General features: G+C 48.4%; 1 long non-coding RNA gene across 2 annotated transcripts in view; it reads right to left on the reverse strand.

Moving 5' to 3' along the window:
• Positions 1-2,867: 2,867 nt before the first annotated feature.
• Positions 2,868-13,359, reverse strand: part of LOC148162151 (uncharacterized) — a 50,185-nt gene continuing 39,693 nt past the window's right edge. The window contains exons 1-4 of one of the 2 annotated variants that reach the window (XR_015767114.1): positions 12,425-12,604; positions 8,869-9,091; positions 7,900-8,031; positions 2,868-3,448 (exon numbers count right to left, since the gene is read on the reverse strand). This is a non-coding gene — a long non-coding RNA (uncharacterized LOC148162151). Of the gene's footprint in view, positions 3,449-7,899; positions 8,032-8,868; positions 9,092-12,424; positions 12,605-13,359 lie in introns of those variants that run through there. The other variant, XR_015767113.1, reaches the window with a different exon arrangement.

Raw genomic sequence — 13,359 nt, forward strand, 5'->3', positions numbered from 1 at the left:
GCCCCGCCGCGCCTACCCGAGCCCTACGCGCGAGCGTGTGTGTGTGTGTGTGTGTGTGTGCGCGTGTGTGGACCTGCACGCGCGCACGGTGTTCTGCCACTGGGCGCGCCCAGCAGGGGACAGTCGACGCCAGGCACCGCGCGGCGGGGGAGGGGGTTGTGTGTGGGATCCCATCCCTCTGCCCAGGCAGCTGAGACCTGTGCGGGATGTTTGGGGGTTCTTCAGGCTGCTAGGTTGTCACGGGGAATCGCCTTCAAGGAAAAAGGCAGGAAGCGCAGGCACGTGCTTTCACACAGACGCAGGCGCGAGGACTGACTGGTACGTGCCGCACAAATAACTAACGGGTATCGCATTATTACTACAAGCCAAGTCACAAGGATCGTTTTATTTCATCCTTACTGCGACCCCAGGAGGTGGGTGGTCTGTTCTAACCTTTTAAAGATGAGGAAAGTGAGATACGGAGCGGTTAAGGCACTTCTTTCTGGTCACAGCAGCCAGGAGCTGAGCCCTCAAGTCTAGGTCCCTTCCCAGAAACCCCGGTCCCTGAGATGCTCTGACCTCACTGACCTGTCCCTCATGCTCCCCGTCTTTCTGGGCCTGTGGTGCCTTGCCATCAGAGTTAGCTCAGAACCAGACAGGGCATGCATTCTCCCAGCCTCCTTCCACACCCAGGCCTCCCCAAATACTCTCCCAGGATCCTTCCTCTGAGAAGAGGAGAAGAGAAGAGCTCTGGGCCAACCATTGGCTTCTCAGGAAGAGAGGCACCTGGGATTGCCTGGGAGCAGGACTAAGGAGCTCCCTTGTTGGCCAGTGGTCTCAGGTCAGGCCAACTCCCTGGCCAGTCACCAGCACCTCCGTTCCGGTCCCGGCTCCCTGGCCAGTACAAAAGTCTTGAATGAGACTAGATGTTTCAGTTATGGACAGCTGGTCTTGTCACAGCTCAGAAGAGCTGGGCGTGGAGGAGAGAAGTGTGTGCACATGCGGCTCCTCTTCAGACTTGCTCTGCAGTGTCTCTGGACTTAATTCCTCTACCAACCACAGGGTTATTCCTCAAGGGAGAAGATCCAGAGTTTCTTGAGGGCTGGACCCTTAATTGTGCCCAAAGAGGGCTCTACCGCAGAACGATCCATCATGTTCCATCTTCCCAGCTTTTTCTTCCCCTCTACTCTGCCTGTCCAAATACTAGTTACCATTCAAGACAAATTCAACTCCATCCCTTTCTTAAAGCTTTCCCTCAACTTCACCACCGCTAGACATTCTCTCCCTCCTACCTGGGGCCTCCAGAGAGTTTATGGCATCATTTATGGTCCTTCTTACACAGACTTGAGAATTATTACCTGCATGTATCTTCTCTCTCCTATCAAACTCCGAGCTCCTTGAGACAAGGCCCCTGCTGCCATCTTTCATCTGTTTCACTGGGCCTAGTAGGAGGGAAATGTATAGGAAACTTTAGGCACGGAGCTGGTTCCTGAGAATAAGGGAAGTCACTGTGCATTTGGGTCATACTGATTGTGGCAGAAGGAAACAGTAAGAGGTCTCAGTACTGTTGTTAAAGCTGGGGGTGGGGTTCAAAATAGGAATCTCTTAGAAAACTAGGAATAGAAGGAAACTTCATTAACTTGATACAGAACATCTACAAAAAACCTACAGCTAATATTATACTTAATGGTGAAATATTAGATCCTTTATTCCTAAGATAAGGGAACAGGCAAGCATGTCTGCTCTTACCCCTTCCATTCAACATTGCACTTAAAATCCTAGCTAGTATAGGGCGCCTGGGTGGCTCAGTTGGTTAGGCAACAGCCTTCGGCTCAGGTCATGATCCTGGAGTCCCGGGATCGAGTCCCGCATCGGGCTCCCTGCTGAGCAGGGAGTCAGCTTCTCCCTCTGACCCGCCCCCCTCTCATGTACTCTCTCTCTCTCATTCTCACTCTCTCAAAATAAATAAATAAATCTTTAAAAAAGAAAATCCTAGCTAGTATAATAGCAAGAAAAAGGAATGAAATGCATAAAGATAGGAAAAGGAAAACTGTTATTATTTGCAGAAGACATAATTGTGCATATGAAAAACTCTATGAATTCTACCCCAAATTGCCAATATTGGCAAGCGAATTTAGAAACGTCAAGGATACAAAGTCAAGATCAAAAAGAATTTCCTTCTGTATACTATTAAAGAATAATTGGAAAACAATATATTCTAAATATATTTTTTGAAATGGCATCACAAATATCATATAGAAAGGAATAAATCTAAAAAACTATTTGCGGGATACCTGCACTGAAAACAACAAAACATTTTTGATAGAAATTTAAAAGTTCTTAAAGAAGTAGAGGGAATAAGAAAAGATACATACTATGTTCATGGATGGGAAGACTCCATATTGTTCTGTAGATTAATCCCTATAAAAATCCAACAGGGTTTTGTTTTGTTTTGTTTTGTTTTGTTTTGTTTTAAAGAAATAGGGGTGCCTGCTTGGCTCAGCCATTAAGCATCTGCCTTCCGCTCAGGTCATGATCCCAGGGTCCTGGGGTCGAGCCCCGCATCGGACTCCCTGCTCGGCGGGAAGCCTACTTCTCCCTCTACCACTCCCCCTGCTTGTGTTCCCTCTCTCGCTGTCTCTCTCTCCATCAAATAAACAAATAAAATCTTAAAAAAAGAAATAGGTTAGCTGATTCTAAAACCCAAGTGGAAATGCAAACTGCCTAGAATGGCAAAAACAATCTTGAAAAGGAACAAAGCTGGAGGAATGAAACTATGTTATTTCAGGACTGACTATAAAGCTACAGTAGTAAAGAGAGTGTGGTAGAGACAAGTAGGTCGATGAAATGAACTAGAAACTTCAGAAATATACATATATGGTTAACTGTTTATTTATTTATTTTTTTTAACCAAGTTCCCAGGTCAATAGAACATGGGAGGGAAAGTCTCTTTAACAAATATTGCTGCAACAACTGTATATCCATACAGAATAAATGAACCTCAACCTCAACTCACTTTACACAAAAATTAATTTGATCATAGTGCTAAATGCAAAACTCACAACCATAAAGTTTGTATATAAGGCCACAAGGCACTATCTCTGTGACCCTCTGGTAAAAAAGATTTTTTGGACAGAACACAGAGAGCAATAATCATAGGGGAAAAAATGGATAAATTAGACTTCATGAAAGTTAAAATTTTCTGGTATCAAAAAAATATTAAGAAAACAAATAGATAAGCCAGAGAATGGGGACATATATCACAGCACATAAGAAGACAAACAACTCATGGGCTCCTGGGTGGCTCAGTCGTTAAGCGTCTGCCTTCGGCTCAGGTCATGATCCCAGGGTCCTGGGATCAAGCCCCGCATGGGCTCCCTGCTCCGCGGGAAGCCTGCTTCTCCCTCTCCCTTTTCCCCGGCTTGTGTTCCCTCTCTTGCTGTGTCTCTGTCAAATAAGTAAATAAAATCTTTAAAAAAAAAAAAGGAAGATAAACAACTCAATAAGAAAAGTGGCAGAAGATATGAATAGACACTTCACAAAAGAAGATACAAAAATGAATCAATGAGCACATCAAAATTGTTCAACATCACTAGTCTCAGTTATTACACCTAAGGAAAAAGAAAAAATAGATAATTTGGACTTTGTCAAGATTAAAAACTTTTGTGCTTCGGAGGATATTATCACGTAAAAGAAAAGACAGCCCACGGAATGGGAGAAAATGTTTGCCTATCACATATCTGGTAAGGGACTTCTGCGTAGAACATACAAAGAACTCTTGCAACTCCATAATAAAAAGACAAATGACCCAAGTAAAAATTGAATAGACACTTCTCCAATGAAGACTCACAAATGGTCTATAAGCACAAGAACAGATGCTCAATCTCATTATCCTCATCAGGGAAATGCAAGTCAAAACCATCATGAGATACTTTATACTTAGGGTGTCTTCTTTAAAAAGACAGTACAAGTGCTGGCAAAGATGTGGGGAAACTGGAATCCTCATACACTGCTGGTAAGATTGTGAAATGATACAGCCACTCTTTTCTTTTTTATGTATTATTTGTTTCAGGGTACAGGTTTGTGATTCATCAGTCTTACACAATACACAGCACTCACCATAGCACATACCGTCCCCAGTGTCCATCACCCAGCCAGCCCATCCCTCCCACCCTCCTCCACTCCAGCAACCCTCAGTTTGTTTCCTGAGATTAAGAGTCTCTTATGGTTTGTCTCCCTCCCTGGTTCCGTCTTGGTTCAGTTTTTCTTCTCTTCCCCTATGATCCTCTGCCTTGTTTCTCAAATTCCACCTATGAGTGAGATAACACGATAATTGTCTTTCTCTGATTGACTTATTTTGCTTAGCATAATCAATACCCTCTAGTTCCATCCACGTCGTTGCAAATGGCAGGATTGCATTTTTGGTGGCTGCATAATATTCCATTGTATATATCTATACACCACATCCTTAGCCATTGATCTGTCGATGGACATCTGGGCTCTTTCCCTAGTTTGGCTATTCTGGACCATTGCTGCTATAAACGTTAGGGTGCAGGTGCCCCTTCGGCTCACTACATTTGTATCTTTGGGGTAAATAGCCGGTAGTGCAATGGTGGTACAGTCACTCTTGAAAACATTTGGCAGCTCCTCAAAGGCTAAACCTGGAGTCACTATCTGATCCAGCAGTTCCACTCAGGTATATACCCAAGAGAAATGAAAACATATGTCTCCACAGAAACTTGTACACAAATATTCATCCAGCAGTATTCATAATAGAAAAAGTGGAGACAACACAAATGTCCATCGAATGAGTAATGGATAAATAAGATGTGGTATGTTTTTACAAATGACTCTTATTCAGCAATAATAATAATGATGATGAAGTGCTGGTACAAGCCACAATGTACATGACCTCAAAAATACAATGCTAAGTGAGGGAAACCTACCACAAAAGACCACACACTTTCTTATCCCATTTACAGGAAATGTCCGGGATGGGGAAATCTATAAAAATGGAGTAGATTAAGGGTGGCCTAAGGCTTGGAGGGAGTTAGGAGGGAGATTGAAGAAGGGGGTTGAAGGCTAAGGAGTACATTACCCTTCCTGGGGTAATGAAAGTGTTCTGAAAGTGATGGTGCTGATGGATGCACCACATTGTGACTATAGTTAAAGCCACCAGTTGTACAACTTACGTGGGTAAACGGGAGGGTATGTAAATTATATCTCAATAAGAGTATGTCTGAAAAAAAGCTACAGTGAGTAACGCTACATACTCACTGGAATGAGTGAATTTAAAAGACTGAGAACAGTAACTGGTGGTGAGCACGTGAAAGAACTAAAACGCTCATCCATTGCTGGTGGAAGCATGAGATGTCACAACCACTTGGGAAAATAGGTTGGCAATTTTTTTGTAATGTTGAACATTCGTCTATCCTGAGAATCATTAATTCCACTCCTAGGAATTTCCTCAAGTGAAATGAAAACCCACGTCCACAAGAAGACTTGTACAAGAAAATCCATTGCAGCTTCATTCCTTATTGCCCCAAAGGGGAAACATCCCCAAAGCTTGCCCATAGGAAACCAGATAAGCAACTGATGGGCTATTCATCAAGCACAGACACTCCGAATGGAAGAGAATGGACAGCAGAGACATGCAACAACATGGATGAGTCTCAAAAACATGCACAGCAAAGAAGCTAGCCGCTGAAAGGGCATAATGGCTCGTTCCCTTTGTATGAAATCTGGTGGCAGGAAAAACTAATCTCCAGGGAGAGAAGTCAGAAAGTGGTTGCTCAGGATAAGGGGCCTTGATCTGGAAATGGGCCAGAGGAAAGACTTTGGTCATAGACACGTTCCATATCCTGCTTTGGGTGGCAGTTATCTGAATAGATACAATTGTTCAAGATCATCAAACTGAACGCCTATGAGGTGCACGTTTCAGTGTATGGTGAATTTACCTCAACCCGGCTAGGAAGGGTTGGGAACCAGAGTATGTAGCCAGGAAAGGGAGTCCTAGAAGTTGCTTGCTTCATCCATTCATTCAAAACACAATACATATCTATCGAGCCCCTACTAAACAGGCAGGCACTGTTCTGGAAGCTGGTATCCCTGGTGAGTTAGCTCCATGTTCTTGCCCTCATGGAGCCTACATTCCAGTGGGAGAGATAATTAACAAAATAAACACAGAAGCTCAGGTGCAGGGGGGAAAAGGATAAGGGGATTTAAAGTAATAGTTCTACTAAAAGCAGGAACTTTGCAGATTCTGGGCATCACCTTTGCTCAACAGGAACCCAAAGGTCCCTCCCTCCCCCCCTCCCTCCCTCCCTCCTTCCCTTCCTTCCTTCCTTCCTTCCTTCCCCCCTCCCTCCCTTCCTTCCTGTTGCTGTCCTCTTGCCCTATAAGCCTAGTGCTTCAGTGTGTGGGTCTTATAAGTTTCCTAGCTGAGTTGCCGCTAGCCTATGACTTTTCTGGCTCCCCTCTGAGGAACAAATATTGTAATCAAGACTTGCCCTCACGGATGTGCTCAGAGCCTGGCCCAGAACGGGCAGAACCTCCATCAGGTGATGTTGATTTGTAGATTGCACACAGTTGCAGGGGACAGCCTGAGGGCAGAGCTCACCAGAGCAGCCCGCGTCTCTCCACCTGACCTCCCAAACTTCCTGGCTTCTATCAGGGATAGCGATCTTTCTGAGGAATCCTGTGCCCTAACTCTGACTTGCTTTTGCTTCCCATCAGAGTCCTGGCAGCTGAACGACACCCAGCAATTGCACTGCTACATGTATTTGATCTTTGTCTTGTAGGGACGCCTGATGGAAGGGTGGACAGTCAGAGGACTCTTCTGAGAGGGCACTGCTGGGAGGGCAAAGATGATTGTCCTGTCAAAATTCCTCTCCCTGACAAAGGAAGGACGTGACCCCAGGCAGGTCACTGTCAGAGGAGACGAGAGAGACTGCTCTGTCTCCTGAATGGGTGGGCACTTCTCAGTGGCATTGCCTCCCTTTCATGACCTCATGGCCCCAAGTGTGGCTTTGGGCTTCACGGTGGAAGTGGCCCAGTGAAGGGGGGGGGGAAGACTTCCCTGGGAAGCCATGATCTCCCTTGAAGGGGAGCCTTCCACCCCTCTGGGAGGGGTCCCAGAGCTTCCCTGGGCTTTGAAGAAGCAGCCTTGCTGCTTCTCCCCATCTCACCTCCATGGCTGTGAGTCACTCTTTGCTGCAAAATCAGCTGCCAGGTCTGTCAAGGCAGTCCCTCGGGTGACTCTGACATGGCCTAGCCAAGGGTTCTGAAATGTCTGGGTACACACTGTGTGCTGGTCCCTGCTTCCTGGACTCACGTGGAAGACCCCAAGTCTTGGGCATCATGGTACCGATGCTGCGTGGCATTGTGGCCATCAAAACCACACCCTTTGTAGGTTTCAGTTTCTTTCCCTAGGCCACTGTTAGGCAACGGGGTGACACTGTAGTCATAAGCTGCCCCCTGGGAGGAGGGAAACTAGGAAGATTCCAGGGCCTGTTTCTTTCTTCCAACTCTGCTCCCACGTTTGTTCTTTCAATGCTTTGTCACTCAGTTTCTCTTCTGTGAAATGGGGGCAGGCCGACTTGGATCATCATGTGCTTCCCTCCCCAGGGTCAATCAATCTCCCAGGTGTTTGGGGACAGGATTAGGGCCCCTGTGAATGGCTTTCTGCACATGAATGACCTTCATCCCAGGACATCTTGTGATTCTTATGAATGCTGCCTCATGACATGGATGGGCCCCAGCCCTGGGGACAGTTTGGCCTCCCTGTTCTCTTCTTGACCCATTCAGGGAGAGGGAGCTCGGGGACACATCCATGGACGTATGGCGCATTAGGTTGCAGAAAGGAAGAGCAAGATGGAGCTGCAGCTCAGTGATGGGGTCCGGTCCTTGTGGAAAGCCTACCTTGTGGGTCTGTGAGCGTCCCCAGCCAGATGTCAAATGGGGGTGGGGGGCTGAGCGGAGGAATGCTCACAGATCTTCATGCAACTTGGACAGCCCACTTGACGTTCCCTTCCTTTTGCCCTTCCGGGCTCCCTGCAAAGAGAGGCCAGCAACATCCATAAGGCTCTGAGCCTGGGGAGGGAAGGCCCCAGGAACACCGGCTGGGGGCCCCAGAGGCATTCAGGCAACCCACCCCTGGCCCCTGGCCCAGCGCCCTCTAGCTCTGTCCTTCCTACCTTCTCTTTCCTCACACTCTGACACTTTAAAACACAGATCTAAGTCAACTCTGGGTGTATATAAGTAAAGGTGATACATTCCCTTGACCTAAGTCCCTACCCCACGAGTCAGAGAGACCAGGCCCATCTCCTCCCCCATGACCTATAGGTGTTGGACACGAGCCTTCTCCCAGCTGCTTTGGCTCAGCCCTTCTAGGTCCTGAGATTAAAGTGTCAGCTTGCTCAAATAAACAAGCACACCGAGACCGGTTGTGATCCGACCAGCCCCCTGTATTTGTCCATCCACACTGCCCATGGCATCGTGGCAGCAGGGCAAGAGGCTAGCACTGTATACAATGGTCCTGCAACTCTGACCTCAGGCTTTCCCATGCGATACAGTCAATGTGGAGAAGGGAGGGAAGCCAGCTCCTGCATCTGGCCCGGCGTTTGCCCCAGACAGTTCTCTGTGTGGAGAGATGGGGGAAGGACCCTCTTGGGCTTTGGAATCTTCCCTGTCCCTTGGCCCAAGCTGAGTCACAGGCAGCAGACAACCCAGAGAGCTAGGGTGAGTGGACTCCCCTCTTCCTTCCCAGAGGAGAGGGGCCCAGGTTGGTCTGCCCTTCTCGATCCTGTCCTGGCACCACTGGCTTCTGGAGGTACTTGACTGAAGTAAGAGATGGGGCCCCCACACCTCCATGACTATGTTGGTTCTTACCCTCATTGAACGTTTATGGAACATCACATGGTCGTAGGCATGGTGCTAAGTGCTGAGGTCATAAGCAGCTCCTGACCTTGGGCAATCACCATAGAGGAGGAGATCCTTATGACTGGATGATGGAGCTTAGCATACAGTGAGAAGTGGTCCACAGCAGACCAGGTTGGGAGAAGCAGGGAAGACTTTCTGGAGGAGATGGTGGTGGTAAATCCCATGGGGCCATCTAGGGTGAAAGTGAAAATGGGCAGTTGATTAGTCAATGTGCCTAGAAGAAGGATAGAGACTCTAAACCCCTACCCCACTGACTAGGTTCTTTGAGCATATCTTCTGGACTTGTGTTCACATGTGCAGGTGTACATACCAGGGGAAGGGCCTCTACCAGGCCATACTATCTATCCCCAGGACTTTGGGGTATGTTTCCAGATGAGATAGTGTGATTTGGAACGCTTAATATCTTGGGTCATAATATGTGACCTAGGGAGTGACAGACTGGGTAGGTAAGACCCTGGGGACAAGAAGATCACAGACCTGGCCAGGCTGGAGATTTCTGTGGCGGTCTGATCTGCTGCAGGGCATCTTTCCCCATCCTGGGAAGGCAACCCCACATTTGAGGATTCCATATAGATGGACCGCACAGGATACAGGACAGAAACAGGCCCAGCAGCTCCCATAACATATGAGGTGAAGGAAAGTCTTCCTTGTCCTGATTCTGCTCTGAGCCAAAGTGGGAAGAGGAGAGGGGGGCCTCAGCCTTTCTTCTGTGGTCAGAGAGAAGTATATGCCCAGTTGCTTCCCTTAGCTGCTAAGAGTGCCCTGAGGGCATCACCATCAGTATTCCAGAATTCCAAACCAGTGCCTCCCTCCCACAAGTGAAAGGGCCAGGACCCAAGCCATTGCCAACCCTTCCCCCCCCACTTTTGTTTCTCTCCTCCCCTTTTGCTCCCTTTCTGTAGCTCCCTGCAGGCTCCTGCCAGAACTGAGCCCCAACCCCACAACGTTTCCCCCTTCAATCCCATGCCAGGGAGCACGGATAGTTTTATCTCCCATGGCCTTCCCTTTGCCTGATAATAACCACTTCCATAGCTGATGTCACCTCTGCTTTGCACTGACACAGCCACTGAGAGGGGCACAGGGTCCAGAGGGCTGCTGGCTGTGTCCCGAGCCAGGCTTCCCTCTGTGTCCTCTCTGCTAGCCTTTTCCAGCCAAGAGCCTGCTGCTTGCCCATGTTGTTCCTCTGAACCAGTGTGTCCACCTGGGGATTGAGTGTTGCCCGAGCCTCCATGTGCCCAGCAGAAAGTCAGAGCTGTGCTCTGCTGTGAGGAGAATGGAGCCAGAGTTCTGTCCCACCCCTAGGGAGCTCACAGATTTCTAAGAGAAACAAGACAAAGCACAGAGACATTTGGGCAAGATAATGTCTGCTCATGGCACAGTGTGAACATAAGATGTGGAGTACAGGTTCACCCTTCCTAACAAAGGTGCTTTAGACCTGGTTAGGGGGAGAGGATGGGCTTGAAACAGACCCACTTAGCATTCTTTTAGTGTCTACTTATGTGCGCCGTGCTAAGTGCTTTGACTATCTATTAATATTTACCCCTATATTTAACCTTATTTTGCAAGGCTCAGGAAAGTTGTGCCAGCTCAGGGCTTGGGCAGAAGGGTGTGATATGGTAGGAATAGTATAGCTGCTGGGTGTGTAGTAGGTACTTCACATACTATCCAGCAAGGAGTTCCTTCCAAGCACAGAACAAACATGCTAAGCAGAGAGTGGGTGGGAGACTTGATGGGTCCCATCTCTCTTCTGCCCTGCCACCACCCACCCCTGCCCCCATGGTCCCATCCAGGCTCCATAAACCCTGGAACCTAAGGTCTGGCCCCTAGGCAAATTACAGTCTGAAGGCCCCCTGGTTACCCAGAGGCATCTTCCTTCTACGCCACTTGCCATATTACCTTTTTTCTCCACTCTCCCTGCCCAAGAGGGAAAAGGGAAAATCCCATGCTTGCCTTCAGCCTTGCCTTTGACATTTAAGGTGTAAAATAATATAATATGGTGGATTTCCAGGCTATTTCTCTGCTGCTCCCACAACAGGATTTGGCTGGATTCCCTCCCTTTTTAAAATATTTTATTTATTTATTTGAGAGAGAGTGAGAGACAGAGCATGAGCAGAGGGGGAGGGGTAGAGGGAGGACTTAGGGTAGAGGGAGAGTCCCCACTGAGCAGGGAGCCTACATGTGGGACTCCCAGGATCCTGGGATCATGACCTGAGCCAAAGGCAGATGCTTAACTAACTGAGCCACCCACACACCCCTGGCTGGATTCCCTTTTAAAGCCTGGAATTTTTGCCTTTTATTTACCTTGAAGACTCAGGATTTGCAAAGTCATCTGGCCCAGACATACTCTGGCAGAATTGTTGGTTTCCCCATGCCCTCCTTTCAAGAAGCAGCCCAGAGAGCCAGCAGTATTCATCCCAACCCTCCCAAGCCTGTCTTTTAGCTGAGAACCAGCCAAGGGGAGAGAGGAGCCAAACCCAGAGCCCCATATGCAGCAGGCCCCTCAGCCCCAAGGGCACTCAGGGAGGCCCACAGGGGCCATTGACCCAGTCGGTCCCTGTCATGCTGGATACCCAGTAGTCTTCTCCCCTAACACCCTCCTTACCAAACCTCTGCTTTCCCTAGACAAGTGCCAGCTTCTTCATCCTGAACCCCCAAGAGCTACCTGGCAAAGCTACAGCTGGTCCACCTACGGTTGGTCCAGCTACCTCTGGACTGCTTGGCAAAGCTACGGCTGCCCTATTATGTATGTACTTGGCCTTGACCAAGGCCAGAACCACACTGCCAACAACTCAGGTGCCTGGGCAGTGTCACCTGAGGCAGTGGGGACCCCAGGGAAGGGATGGGGCCTGGTGCTGGCCTATCAGCTTCCTGACAAGACAGGCTGACTCCTGGGCCCATGCGTCAGGACTAAATTCAACACACTGCTAGTCCTGTCACCGCCTTCAAGTTTCCAGGTTTATCAGCAAGAAGGAACCAAAGACAGAGGCATGAAAAGGTACGGCTTGCTTGGGAGGATGGTTGTATCTGGATTAATCCGGGAGAGCAGGAACAGAGTCAGATGCAAGGTATGGGAGTAGCCTAGTCTCTGGTCGGGGTAGTGAGAAGTGGGGATTGAATTGTCCCTCTCAGAGGCGGGGAACACAGATGACACTTGGTAGAGTGAGGGCTGCCTGAGGGCTAGGGCTGTCCCTTCTCCAAAAGAAGGTGTGGAGGCCATGAGAATGGGTTTCATGGACCTCCAACTATGAATAATTGACCAAGATCATTTACCTGGACCAGACTTCCAGGTGAGCAGCCTGGGAACTTCCCCTTCCTAGGAGCTGCCCGGCCACTAATTGAGCTGAGCGAGGATACTAAGGTGGGCCCCAACCTGCGAGACACTGAACTCCCCTGATGGTTTATTTTGGCTTGCTGAAGGCCTTGGCAAAAATTTTTTAGACTAACTCTGCCGCAGAAATCCACCCAACCTTCCCACACTCTCTCCTTCACTCAGGGGCAGACTCACCTCACGGTCTGACAGCTCTCCTAGCCTTCCTGGGCGCCTGCCCAGTTTTCTCTCACAGCTGTTTCCTTCCTCAGAACCTTACAACGGCCTCCCAGCCTTGGTGTCTGTGTCTCAGAAGACTCAGATCAACACAGAAGTCTACTAGGTCTCCAGAATGATAAATCCCTGTGGGTTAGGACCTGTTAGCGGGACCTGTCGTGAATCTTTAGAGTTACCTAGAAGAAAAGAATAAACAACAGGAAGGAGCTGGGAAGAGGAATGGTCTCTGGACCCTCTGAATGCCAATCTCTCCAAACTGGTTTGGCTCTGACTGACGGAGGGCGGCGCTTCTGCTGCCACCTGGTGGCCATGGTAGGCAAAGCCCCTAGGCATCTTCCCACTCTGTTCTGTGATTCTGCTGGAGAGGGTGCCAGCGGAGAATTTGTTGTGTTCCCCTTCTCCCTTGTTTGCAACATTAATTGTAGGTGTTGACTTCTGAACCGTATGCCCAAGTGTTTTTCCTTTAAAATTAGCACCATAGTTGCACATATCTGGGAACACACGGAAAATTATTGTATACTTTAAATGGGTGAATTGTATGGTATGTGAATTATATCTCAATAAAGCTGTTTTTTTTAAAAACCAGCACCATGGGAGCACCTGGGAGGCTCAGCAGTTAGGCGTCCGCCTTCGGCTCAGGTCATGATCCCAGGGTCCTGGGATTGAGCCCTGCATCGGGATCCCTGCTCAGTGGGAACCTTGCTTCTCCCTCTCCCACTCCCCCTGCTTGTGTTACCTCTCTTGCTGTGTCTCTCTCTGTCAAATAAATAAATTAAATCTTAAAAAAAAAATCTATAAAAAAATAAAACCCAGCACCATAATAGGAGTTGGAATCAAGGGAAGCTTTTAGGACATGAAGATGAGGATGGTTGGTCTTGGTTTCTTAGGACATCCCC

Source organism: Eumetopias jubatus, unplaced genomic scaffold (genome assembly GCF_037043125.1).
Source record: "Eumetopias jubatus isolate StellerSeaLion01/CBP00866 unplaced genomic scaffold, mEumJub1_p1.0 scaffold_17, whole genome shotgun sequence".
NCBI lineage: Eukaryota > Metazoa > Chordata > Mammalia > Carnivora > Otariidae > Eumetopias > Eumetopias jubatus.